We start from the raw sequence: 13,032 nt of genomic DNA, 5'->3' as shown, positions 1-13,032 counted from the left end.
AGATCATCAGTAATTTTATTCAGGATTCTAACATCAACATTCGTAAGGGATATATGAGCTTGTTCTCAGTCTTCGTTTTTCTTTCTTTGTGTGTGTGTGTGTGTGTGTGTAGTGTCTTTTTCTTCTTTTGTTGTCATGTTGATGCTGGCCTAATAAAATACATGAGAGGAGCTACACCTGAAACAACAGTGTCCCACTGGGCATTGGCTGCAAGTTCAGCTGCTCCATTTCCTATCCAGCTTCTTACTACTGGCTAAGAAAAAGCAACAATAGACAGCCCAAGTAATTGGACACAAAGGAGGCCTGGATGAAATTCATCAATTCTGGCATCTGTCTGGCCTAGAATCAGCCATATGGTCATCTGGGGAGTGAACCAGTAGCAGAAGTTCCCTTTTTTCTATAAAATACAGCAAAATAAAATAGAAAACAAACTTTCCTTTTAAATCTTTTGAATACTTGTAGAAGGGTTGTATAAATTTTTAAAAAGTATTTTATAGACTGCACTGATCATGTCTATATGATCATGGTTATTTCTGCTGTGAAATATTTTAATTGTTGATTCAGTCTCCTACTAGTTATGTATTTGTTGATAGATTCTTTATTATGATTTATTCATAGCATATTTTGTGATAATGGGAAGTGTCCATTTATTTTAGATCATCCAATTTTTGGTGTGTGATTTTTTTTGTAATCCTCCTAAAATCCTTATTTTTGTAAAATCAATAAGAATGGCCTTTCTTTCATTAGTTATTTGAGTTCTCCCTTGAATTTTCAACCAATACAACTAAGTTGTTGATATTTTTAAAAGAAACAACACTCTCTTCCATCTCTTTCTATTGTCTATTTATTGTCAGTCTAATTTAGCTATATTCTAATTTTTATTAATACAACAATTTAATTTTTTATTGATTTTATAACTAGATCTCCATCTTAATTGTACTTTTAGTGCATGCCAGTATATTGGCAAAATGTGTTTCTATTTCCTGTGTTTCAGATTGGTTTCTAATTTTGCAAATTATTTCTTCTTTGCTGCTTGGCTGCATTGTTTTAGTTGTTCATATACATAATATCCATTGATTTCTAGTTTCATATATATCATTAAAAATGATAGCTTTCATAATTACAATATTTTAAACTTATTAAACTTCATTTGTGAACTAACACATTGTCTGTCCTGAAGAATATTCAGCTATCTCATGTACTCTTGAGAAAAATGTCTCTCTCAGTGGTGCTGGGTTGAGTACTCCGTGTGTATCATTAGATGCAATTGTTGGGTCTACCGTGGTGCTCAAATCCTCTTTCTTCTTTGTGTTACATCTTTTATCTGGCTGCCATCATGGTTGGAGAGCTGTCGATTTCCTGCCATGATCACTTCATTTAAGTGTATATAAATGTAATGAAGCTTTGATGTGTGGCACATGCATGTTTATGATTATTAAATATTCTTGGTGAGTTTTCCTTTTAGCAATCTACGATACCCTTCATTCCCTATAGTGTCATTTTATGTAAAATCATTTTTGAATTGCGTAAGTGTAACTAGTCAGGCTCTCCTTTAGTTCCTGTTTGCATGTGATATTTTTGTTCCTATTTTTCTAATATTTAAATAACTTTTTAAAAGATTTATTTATTTATTTACTTACTTATTTACTTATTATTATTGCAAAGTCAGATATGCAGAAAGGAGGAGAAACTGAGAGGAAGAACTTCCCCCCGATGATTCACTCCCCAAACAGCCGCAACAGTCAGAGCTGAGCCATCCTGAAGCCAGGAGCCAGGAACCTCTTCCAGGTCTCCCATGCAGGTGCAGGGTCCCAAAGCTTTGGGCCGTCCTCGACTGCTTTCCCAGGCCACAAGCAGGGAGCTGCATTGGGAGTGGAACTGCTGGGATTAGAACCAGTGCCCATATGGGATCATGGCAACAACTTTAGCTGCTTGGCTAGCACGCCTGGGGTCCCTCTCTTTTTTTTTTTTTTTTTTTCTTTTTACTTTCAACTTATAGGTCTCTTCAACTTTAAAGGGAGTTCTTAAAGATCACTCAAACTTAAAATTGAATTTTCTATTTATAACCGTTTTTGTCAATCTATACTTTTTGATTGAGAGTTTAATTAATTCACATTTTGAGTAATTACTGGTAGGGGATATACCTTTATTATTTTACATAGTTTTCACTTCGTATGTCTGGTAACTTTATTGTTTCAATTACATTTTTAAATTCTTTTTATGGTTTTTATTTCTTGGTTGACATCCATTTCCCCTATGCTGAGCCAATTTATCATGCGTTCATTTACTTTTATAAAAGATTGTTTCCGAATCTTCTTTGAATAAATCTGCAAACTATTTTTCAAAACTTAGCCAACACTAAGCCTAACTCTTGGCTCAATCAGAATCCATTTTGATCTGCGTCTCAGTCTTATTTTCCTGTTTCACTGTACAACTCAAATTTTTTGATGACAATTTAGGTAGCAACATCCCCAGATTCTTCTCTATCTTTTGTTGTTGTCCCTTGTTTTGTTTTTAGTAAGTTACCTTGCAGGAAGCTGTGGATTCTGTCTTCCATTCAATAAGTGAACTTTTTTTTTTTCCAATGTATTTGTCACTCTGGTTCTCTAGAGTTTGTCTTTGTATGTGTCCAATCGAAGTGGGAAGAGGTGATGTGGAAGGCATTGTAGGACTTCATCTCACTGGAAGCAATTGCACCCAGGTGTACTTTGTGGAGCCCATTTGACGTTGGGAGAAGGCCCTTTGCCCATCACTCTTGACATGGCCCTTCACAGTGACGTCTCTGAAATCTCCCTCGCTCATTTGTGTGGATGCCAAGGCATTTATGTACATGCAGAGAACTTGTCTGGGTATTTTCATGGTCCTCACTTTTTTTTCCCCCATTTCTTTCTAGCTGGCTTTCTGCCTGCCAGCCCCGGAACCTCACTCGTGGAATACTGTTGTCACAGGGGTCTCTCCTATGTTGCTCACCAAGTTTTCCATTTAAAGGTGACAGATTGTAGCTGTTTTGTAAAGCTAGCTGTGCCACTGCAGATTCAAAGCTGCAAGTGTCTTTGGGCAGGCTTGTGGTGGTAATGCTACCATCCTGATCAGTTTAAGTGAGGACAAAGTGTGGGAGAATCCCCTGCAGGAACGCTGCAGACTGTCCCTTCCTACACTTTAGATTTTATCTTGTGCAGTCTTGCTTCTCTCCATTTTCAGAACCCTGAAATAACTATCTAATTTTAAACTTGCTCTTGGTTTCTTCTTCTTTTTTTTTTTTTTTTAATTCAGATTCACAAAGCTGGTCTCTATGTTTACCTCTACATGCATAGCATTGAAGTTAGAATTTGATGCTGCTGAATACTCTAAAACGCTTGTTGAATTTTACACTGTATCTGAGCAGGGTTAAATAATATCTCTCTGGATTGTATTCTGTTTTGTTTATTAGCTCTATTTTCAGAAATTCTGTCACACCATCTTCTGCTTCCATGTGCTTTGAGGACTTACATCAACTCCAAATACTTAATGGAAGAACTTTTTGAGTAATTTTGTCCTGGAAAATGGGCACATGGAGTATACTCCTTGAAACATAGTACCCTGCACACTTTCTGTTGCAATCTTGTTTGTAGTACCGGGGAGTCCTGTTTAGGCATAATGCTGTGTTTCTTGATCCATGTTTTCAACTGTCTAATATCGCTAAATATTAACTTATTTAAATGATATGAATAAAAACTGCAATTTTTGAAGTCTCAGTGATGTTATTTCCAGCTTATCGATTCTCTTGGCGCTCATTTATTTGGACTGATCTAATGGTATCTGTTACATCACACTGCAAGGTCACATTTGGATTTTAAGTGGAAAATCCAAGAGTTCAAGTACTAATATTGCCAGAATGACATCATCCTTTCTCTTCTGCAAAGAATCCCAGGGCATCTTACATATAGCATTGGTTAATTTCATTCTTTGAGCTTTTCTTTAACCATGCAAATAATATAATTTTAATCATGTAACATGTATTCAGGAAGAAATCTTTTAAAATAAAAACTTTTTTTTTAAACCTAGTTTTTGCATCAAAACAAATGAACCTTATTTTTTTAGTGCCTCTCTGTTGGTAAGGGGAAAATTGGAGTCTACGTTGTTAGTCATATTATATAAAGTACTTTTTGGGTCCCAGATTTATACACAGCTCCGAATTCTAATCCCTATGCTTCTGAAAACTACCACATTTGCTCAGAGTCAGTATTAAAATGCAAGGCGCTCTCACCAAGTCCAAGGCTCCACATCTGGCACTAGCATCTCATATGGGTGCCAGTTCATGTCCTGTTGCCCCACTTCCCATCCAGCTCCTTAACTGTGGCCTGGGAAAACAGTACAAGATGGATTAAGGGCTTGGGACCCTGCACCTGTGAGGGAGATGCGAAAGAAGTTCCTGGCTCCTGGCTTCTGATCAGTTCAGCTCTATCTTTTGCTGTCCCTTGGGCATTGAATCAGTGAACGGAAGATTTTTCTGTCTCTGCTTTGCTCTGTAAATCTGACTTTCCAAGGAAAAAATAAACAAATTAATTAAAATAAGCAGAAAATTAATTAAAATAATTAAAAATAAGCAGAAAATCAATAATTATTTTAGGAAAAAAATAATCTTCTGTATTTTTACACTTACGCATTCCTGTGTTATCTCACTCCTTCCGCCTAAAAACATACACTTAGTAGTCACATGCGTTTGGACCTTCTGACTATAAATCTCTCCTTTCTTCTTTGGTACTTTTGTTTTGAAGAATGTTTTCGAAATATAAACTTTGAAATGGAATCTCTTTGGATCTTCTAATGGTATTCTTCCTTGTCTTACAACTTAAGCTGTTTTGTTGAGGGCATCCACAGTTTCCTTCCATCATTTTCCCATCCCTCTATGTTCACGATGTTGTGAGATAGTTTTTCCTCATTGATTTTTCTGTTCAAAAGTTTACTTTATGTTCCTAAGAGAGACTTTCCCTTCTGGCTTGCTTCATTTTTATAACAATTTTAAAGTAATTATCTCAATGAGTCCTACAGATTTTAGAAAAAAAAAAAGATTCAAGCATCAACTCTAATTTAAATATTATACCTGCGCTAAATCCTTTCTATTCTTTGATTTTTGGAATTCCACATTTAGGTCTTTGCAAGTTGTAATATATCTCTTGTACTATTTTGATTTTTATTTGTTTCTTACTGCTTCCTATTGGATATTTCTTCTGACTTGTTATTCATTCAACCTTCATCTCTTTACCTTCATATTATATTTTAAACCATCCAATAAATTCTCAACCGGTTGTAGTCTTTAGATATAGAATGCAGAACTATAATTATTTTGACTTGTCTAATTCACTAGTTTTTTTATTTTCATGGGATGTGTTAAATATAATAAGAAAGTATTTATTTGACCTTCACAAAGAACCTTAGCCTTGTATTGTGAAAAATACTTTTAAATGTTCTTTCCTATAGATGCAATTCAATCCATGTTACATCTTTATTTGTTAACTTGAATGCTCTGCTGCTTTTACGCCGTCATCTTAGACAACCACAGAACTGCTGTCTCTTTCTAGGCAAAAAACATCTTTAAGTAGCTGTCACTTTTTTAAAAAGATTTATTTATTATTGGGAATTCAGATAGAGATGAGGAAAGACAGAGAGGAAGAACTTCCCTCTGATGATTCACTCCCCAAGAGACCTCAGCAGCTGGTGCTGTGCCGAACCAAAGCCAGGAGCCAGGAACCTCCTCCAGGTCTCCCACGTGGGTGCAGGGTTCCAAGGCTTTGGGCCATCCTCAACTGCTTTCCAGGCCACAAGCAGGGAGCTGGATGGAAGGTGGAGCTGCTGGGATTAGAACCTGTGTGCGTATGTGATCCTGGTGCGTTCAAGGTGAGGATTTTAGCTGCTAGGCCACCGCGAAATAGTTGTCACTTTTGAAAAAGATTTATTTATCTTTATTCAAAAGGAAACTTTATATATAGAGAGAGATCTTCAATCATCTGACTCACTCCTTGTCTGCAATGTCCAGAGCTGGGATGATTCTAAGCTAGGAACTTGGTGTTTCTTCTGGGTCCTCCACGTGGATGCTGGTTCCCAAGCATTGGGCTGTACTCTGCTGCTCTCCTAGACCTTTAGCAGGGAGATGTATTGAAAGTGGAGCAGCAAGTACAGCGGCCTGTGCCACCATAGGATGCTGGCACTATAGGTGAATGCTTAACCTATTAGGACACAGCACAGGCCTCAACAAGCTGAAACTTTGAAGTAGAGTTTTAGTAGTTGACATCAACTTTCACATCATCACAATGTACCAGTATATGCATTTATTTTCATATGGATACAGTTTCAGAATTATCTGTCCTTAATCATGGTATAATTTTAATCTGCATTCACCCTTTAAAAAGTTATTATTATTATTCATTCTATTATTTTTCTTTAATTATTATTCCGTATTTCCCATAATATCCCAATCTAGTCTCAAAATTTCTTGATTTCTGTTATAATTTTGAAATTTTGATTAGCATCATTTTGGCATTCTAATGTCTTTCTCTGGATTGTTCTCTCAGGATTTTACATCCCCTTATAGTAGTAAGCCTTGAACTTATTTCAAGACTTTATAATGGCCATCCTGTCTGCTGTGAAGATTCTGCTTTTTCTTATCCATCAGTACTTTTTTAATACCTCAGTTTCTGTGATTTTAATATTTTTATTAGTATGTTATAAGTGTAATTATTTTACCTATATTTAGAGTTGTACAAATAGGTTTGTTTTAAGGTCTAAATTTTGTTTTCTGTTAGGAGTAACTTATTTTAATTTTTATTGTACTGTATTTTTATATTATGTCACATTCAAATATTTTGAGATGTTATTTTATTTGCCTCTTACTGTTTCTAGCATGTGTCTTCTGATTTTTTTTTTTTATTCTTTGAATTGTAGCATTCTGGAAGACTCTGTTGAATCCCAAGGCACCTGGACTATAGTTGGGTCTTAGAAAGCTTCGGAGCCGAGATAAGACTTTCAATCCTGGAGTCAGTGTGTGATTACTTTAGTTCCTGGGAAGGGAGCAGCAGTGTCTTGGTAATTTATACTTCCCCACATAGCAATTTTAGATTAACTGCACTTTATCAGATTCTTCTTTATAACTGGGTAATTCTGCTCCAGTCTGTGGTTTTGAGCTGCATAACTGGTTCTGGCATACCATGTGGCAGGGGATCCCCAATTCCCTTTGGACTCCTAAGTACTTCTGTGTGCTTCAAACGCCAGGGCTCTGAAAGCCCATGCAGGCAGCCCTTCTCACCACTGAGCAGTTGTGTTAGGTTAAGGATCCTTGCAGAGACTCACACTTGGCTGGGTTGTGAGTCAGATTATATATACTAAGTTTTCTTTTTTCCTATGTATTCCTATGTATTCAGAACACATATGTTTGGCCTCAGAGTCTAAATGATTCCTTCAGATAGCATTAGTTGTATTGCCAAGCTCACAAAGAGGCACTCACCCACAGACACTTTGTATAGAACACCAGTTCTTTTGTATAAACACATACATAAGAGTCTAGAAGTACACATATATGTGGATGTGTCTCTACTGATAGTCATGTAAAGGAAAAGGCATATCTTCTCTGAATGTATATGTGCATATATGTGTGTGTGTGTAATTCGCTTTCCTTTTACAAAACAAAGCAAAACAACAGGCATGTTTCCAATTGTTTGAGTGCAGAAAAACCACGGGAATTTGACCTCTTTTCTGTGTGCATTAATTGCTCACTGAAGCACTCCCCATGACCACAGTCTTCCAGGGAGCCCCACCAGCTCCAGAGCTAGATTGTCCGTCCAAGGGAGCTGCTGCTTGAATTTGGGTGAAGTCATCCTGATACCTGATAAGACGAGGCGAATATGCGGCTGAATTAAATTGCAAATGGCACTCTCTTAAATTTTATTTTCAGTAAAATACCACCTAACATGTAGAGCAGATCTTTTCTCCTTCAAAACGCATGACAGCAATTTACTAATGAATGCTTTTAAATCTGCTGCCTGCATCTTAAGATATAGCAAATTGTATATATTTATTTATTAGAAGATGGACAGAAGGAAGCATGTATGGGATTTGGGCCATGAAAGTCAAAACTGTATTTGAAAATGGAAATGATTCTATTTGTTCATTTAGCATCTTTTCCATGCATGTTTCCTGTTGAAATCATCTAACAGTCACTTAAATCTTACTGTACAGGACCTACTAAAGTTACCATCTTTCTCTTAGTCATTGGCATCAATTCATAATATCTTATTTCAGAAGATAAGGCAACGGATGAGAATAAATAGGGGAAAGAAAGAAACAGAAATGGGAATGCAATTTGTATCTCATACATTTTAGTATTTTTAAATTTTATTTTTTTTTAATCATGGCACGCATAGTGACACACACACAGTGAGGCAGAGAAAAAGGAAAACAGAGTGACAGAGTGGGGTGATCTTCCATCTGTTGGTTGACTTCCCAAGTGCCTGCAACAGGCAAGGTTGGGCCAGGTTGATGTCAGGCCGAGGAGTCCAACCTGGTCTCCCATGTGGGCAGCGGGAGCACAGGCACTTTCATGTGCTGCCTTCCCAGATGAATTAGCAGGGAGCTACATCAGAAATTGGGCTGGCTTAACAACTGACTGCTTAACCTGCTGTAACACAATGGCCCCGCCTTCCAGGTCTCAAGACAGATAATACAATTCCTTATAGTCTTTGACATTCAGTGTTTCCTCTTCCCATGCTTCCATTGCTTGTACCTCGGACTGGGTGAAATAGGTAGCTTTCATGTAAAAACAGATTATTCTGGCCCCCATAATGCTGTGTCCTGGAAAGTCTGCCTGTACCTCCATTTTTCCTCACTCAAATTTGCTTTAGGTGAATTTGTCAGTTTCGGAGAAATTAGACATCCCCAGATCTCACGATACTAGTGAGAAAATAGCGATGCTTGAATATGACGGGTTTTGTCTTCTTCTTGTCCCATTTTTGTTTTAGATCTTTGGTCTTCCACCTTCCTCTTTGGCTGAGTTTGATTTTGAACTCTTCAGTAATTACTAATTCTCTTTAATTATCTTTGGCTATCTTCTTCCTGTCCCCTGTATCCACCAGTGGGCACAGTGACCAATGAATGAATGAATGAATGATATCCCAAAGTGGGATAGCAAACTGAGCTAAGTGCAAAGTAGGCAGCAAAAACCCACAATAAGCACACACCCTTCAAACATTTGCCACACTCCATTCCACCATAGGAATTATGGCATATTCTGTCACAGTATTTTCTCTTACTCTCCCAGAAACCACTAAATGCTTGGTTATGTAAATTGTTCCATTTCTGGTGCTATACGCTGAAGTAAGAGCTCACAGTTTTCATGTGATGCTGTTAGTAGAGGTTATGTCTTTTATAGGCTGATATAGCTCATGTTTTCTCATCATCATTTATTATTTTTTAAAAGCATGACCACATTCATTTTACTGCCAAAGCATTGTGTTTCCTGTTATTATTTTTAAGTTATTGCATTTGTCTGTGTCACAGCTGTGCTTGAAACTCCATGATGCCTGATTCCAGAAGGATTCCCAGGGTACCAAGTGGAGAAGGCGCACTTCCTGTTTAGCTGAGAGTCATCGCTTGGTGCCCTGCTGCCCTCAAGCAAACGTACTGGATTTTTGCACTTTAGCGCTGCTTCAGAGCCCAATCTCTAAAACAGACTGGTCTAATTTTCTGTGTGAGAGCATGTTTACTTAACAAACAATAACATGTCACCTTTATCGGGGCAGGTTGCTGCCTGGGGTTGTGGTTCGCAGGTAGAACATCACCGGTGATGTGCTCGCAGGTCCCTGTTACCAGCAGGTCCGTGAATCAGGAGCTGGATCACGAGTTCACTGTGGTGAACGGGATTCAGCACACTCTCTGTAAGTCACATGCGTTCCTGAAATGCAGCTCTCTGATTGAATAAGACTGTCATGGGCGAAAGGACTGCTACAGCATCTTCCCAGTGGGAAAACCAGATGTAAACTATCTCATTTAATTGTATTGTCAGGTTCACCAATTGAAGCTGCCAGCTGTTGCCCTTTTGTCCAGTTGAGTTTTAGTCTTCCTTTATTTACTATCATAATTATGTGATTGAAAGAGACAGTAGCTTTTATCAGAAACATCCGGCAGTCACAGAGCCTGAAATAGATTGTTAGCAGGCTTTTCAGAAATGACAGCCCGCTTCGGGGAAGAGAAAGGCTGGATTGGCATCCCAAATGTAGGAAGATTACTTTTCGGTTTTCTGTGCTGACGACAAGCCCCTAGAAGCTTAGGGTAGCTGTTAGAGTCTTAGGGTAGTTATAACTAAAACTGTCCATTCATTCCAGAATGTTTGGTAAATTATGGCGCAAAAAAAAGTCACACAGCTTTTCAGGAAATGAAATAGCAATGGGCACACAGAGCAGCATCATCAAGCAGGCAGCTCCTGCCCACTTATCTTTTCTTTCTCTCCGGCATGGCAGGTTGAAGCCAAGAATGAAGAATTCAATCCTGTTCCCCCACCCCACCTCCATGGGACTTTGGCATTGTCTGCTGTTGTCCCAGGCACATCAGCAGGAAACTGGATTACAGGTAGGGAAGCTGGACTAGAAACAACGCTGTGAAATGGAACACTGGGGCTAGCAAGTCACAGCTTAACTGGCTGTGTCACAATGCCTGCCCCCAACATGGCTATTTTATAGTTGGGGTAACAAGAGCTATTTGCTTGCCCCAGTCCATAGAGCTTGTTCCTGTCAGAGTGAGGTAGACGCTTGCTCTGCCTGGATTCTCAGGCCAGTTACAGAAATTCTCAACTCTCCAATATATTTTCCTAGTGAATGTGTCTACTGCAATGGTGGTGTACACATCGTATGTGTCTGAACTGTCCAAATCACATGGATAGGGGATGCATAGACATAATTAATATGTATGTAGCATGTAATTAATCAACTGAGGGTAACAGAATGAATAAGAAGGCGATCTAACTTCTCTCATCCCAGCAGTTAAACGCATCTGAAGTAAATGAAATCAAAGTTCAATCTCTAGAAAGTCTTACTCAACATACAATAGTTTCCTTGCGTTCAGAATTACAAACTTTCTTATTTTCACCGTCTTTCCTTATCTGCTAATCAAGAATAAGGATAATTATATCTCATCAATCTCAGGTGGTTTGCTCTTCTGATTTAAACACGTGTGGGCAAGAGCGCCTTGAGCAAGGCACTGCGCTCTGAGCCTGTTGAGTTCCTTACTCTCCTACCTGTCCTTCTCATTTTGCTTGAATTGTGAACCTAGGATTAATCGGTTTATCTCTTAGATCACTTTTCAAAAAATAAAACTCGTGTTACTTTTGGCCCCCTGCTGGGATAGTAGCAAGGCTACCTTGGAAAGGCCGTCAGCCCTTTTCCTTTCTCAAGAAAGTGTTCATTGGTGACAGGATCGACACATAGTCTTGAGGAATAAGGAAAGTCAGGCGATGAATGAGCATTTTCCAGGAGACAGGTAAAGCATATTTGGTAGATTAATTCTCAATTCACCTTCTTGGAGGAAAAGGACAAAACCCTCATTCACCGAGATTCTAAAGAAATTTCCAGGCAAGTCCCTTGGCAGCCCCACATCAGTCTTGGCTGTGAAGCTTCCATCCCCTAGAGCCTGGCATCCCTGCCTGGCATCCCTGCCTGGCCTCCCTGCCTGGCATCCCTGCCTGGCCCCCACACCTGTTATTGAGCTGCAAGAAAGTCCAGGCAACAATGGACTCCTTGCACTGACATTCACGTGGTGGAGGCACTGAGGGGGACGGTGGAGGCATGGCGCTGACTGATCAAGGAATCAATCTCTCTGCCTATCATCCAGTTAGTGCAATTACCTCCCCGGAACAAAATTACCTCACCTGCAACTGATTATTCCCTGGAGAAAGGTGTTTGGAGAGTAGGTAGCCCTTGGTTCAGATAAATGGATTTTTAAAGAGTTACACATGGCCCCTAGCAACTTAAGTCCTCTCCTTGCAAGCACCGCGATCCCATATGCTCTTCAGTTCCAATCCCTGCCGGCCCACTCCCCATCCAACTCCCTGCTTGTGGCCTGGGAAGCAGTTGGAGAGGGCTCAAAGCCTTGGGACCCTGCACCCGCATGTGGGAGACCCAGAAGAGACTCCTGGCTTCAAATCAGCAAATCAGCTCAGCTCAGCTTTGGCTCTTGCACTCAGTTGGGGAGTAAATCATCGGACGGAAGATCTTCCTCTCTGTCTCTCCTTGTCTCTGTATACCTGACTTTCCAATAAAAAGAAATATATATTTTTTAACATAAGGGTAACACGTGTTGATAATGAACCGTGAGGCTGGGCAGGAGGGGTGTTATGTTGGATGTCTTTCAGATGAAGATATTCTTAGCTCCTGGGGTCAGCCAAGGCAAAAAGGAGTCAGCTGAGTTCTGGCCCTCAAGTGGAGGGCAGTGGAGGAGGGAAAGCAAGGAGGCAGTTGAGAGAACAGGCAATTGGATTCCATCATCCCCATCCACGTCTGAAACCCAGGGACCTACCCCAAGCCCACAAAAATTACTCCTCCCACAGAAGGAACAATATTAGACATAACCCACACAAACAAACATGCCAACAAAACCAAAAGGCTGCCTTTCTTGGTACAAGTGTTATTTTGTTTTCTGTCATGCAGTTTTGTGGGTGTAGGGATTCTTCCCTTTTCCTCCTCTTCCTCCCTCCCTCTTTTTCCTTCCCGTAGTCCCACCACCCCATATTGTTACAGTAGTATCCTTTTGGTGTCTGTCTTCACCTCACAAAACCTCACTAGAAAAGCCACTTCCCAGAGCTCAGCCTCAAAGGAACGCAAATAGAGGGCAAATGAACAGAACAACTGATGTAGGAAGCCCGGGAGTTCTGGCTGAGGACCCTGCAAAGCGAAACTACAAAATCAAAACACAAACAGACCCCTGTCCCTTGATCTACCCCCGTGTTCACGATTCTTCACCCCCTCACTTTCCTGCAGGCATAGCTAGCTCAGTGCAAACAAGGATGTATCC

The sequence above is a fragment of the Ochotona curzoniae genome, unplaced genomic scaffold (assembly GCF_017591425.1).
Source record: "Ochotona curzoniae isolate NIBS_2020 unplaced genomic scaffold, NIBS_Ocur_1.0 contig_899, whole genome shotgun sequence".
Taxonomy (NCBI): domain Eukaryota; kingdom Metazoa; phylum Chordata; class Mammalia; order Lagomorpha; family Ochotonidae; genus Ochotona; species Ochotona curzoniae.
This window is presented reverse-complemented; position numbering follows the sequence as displayed.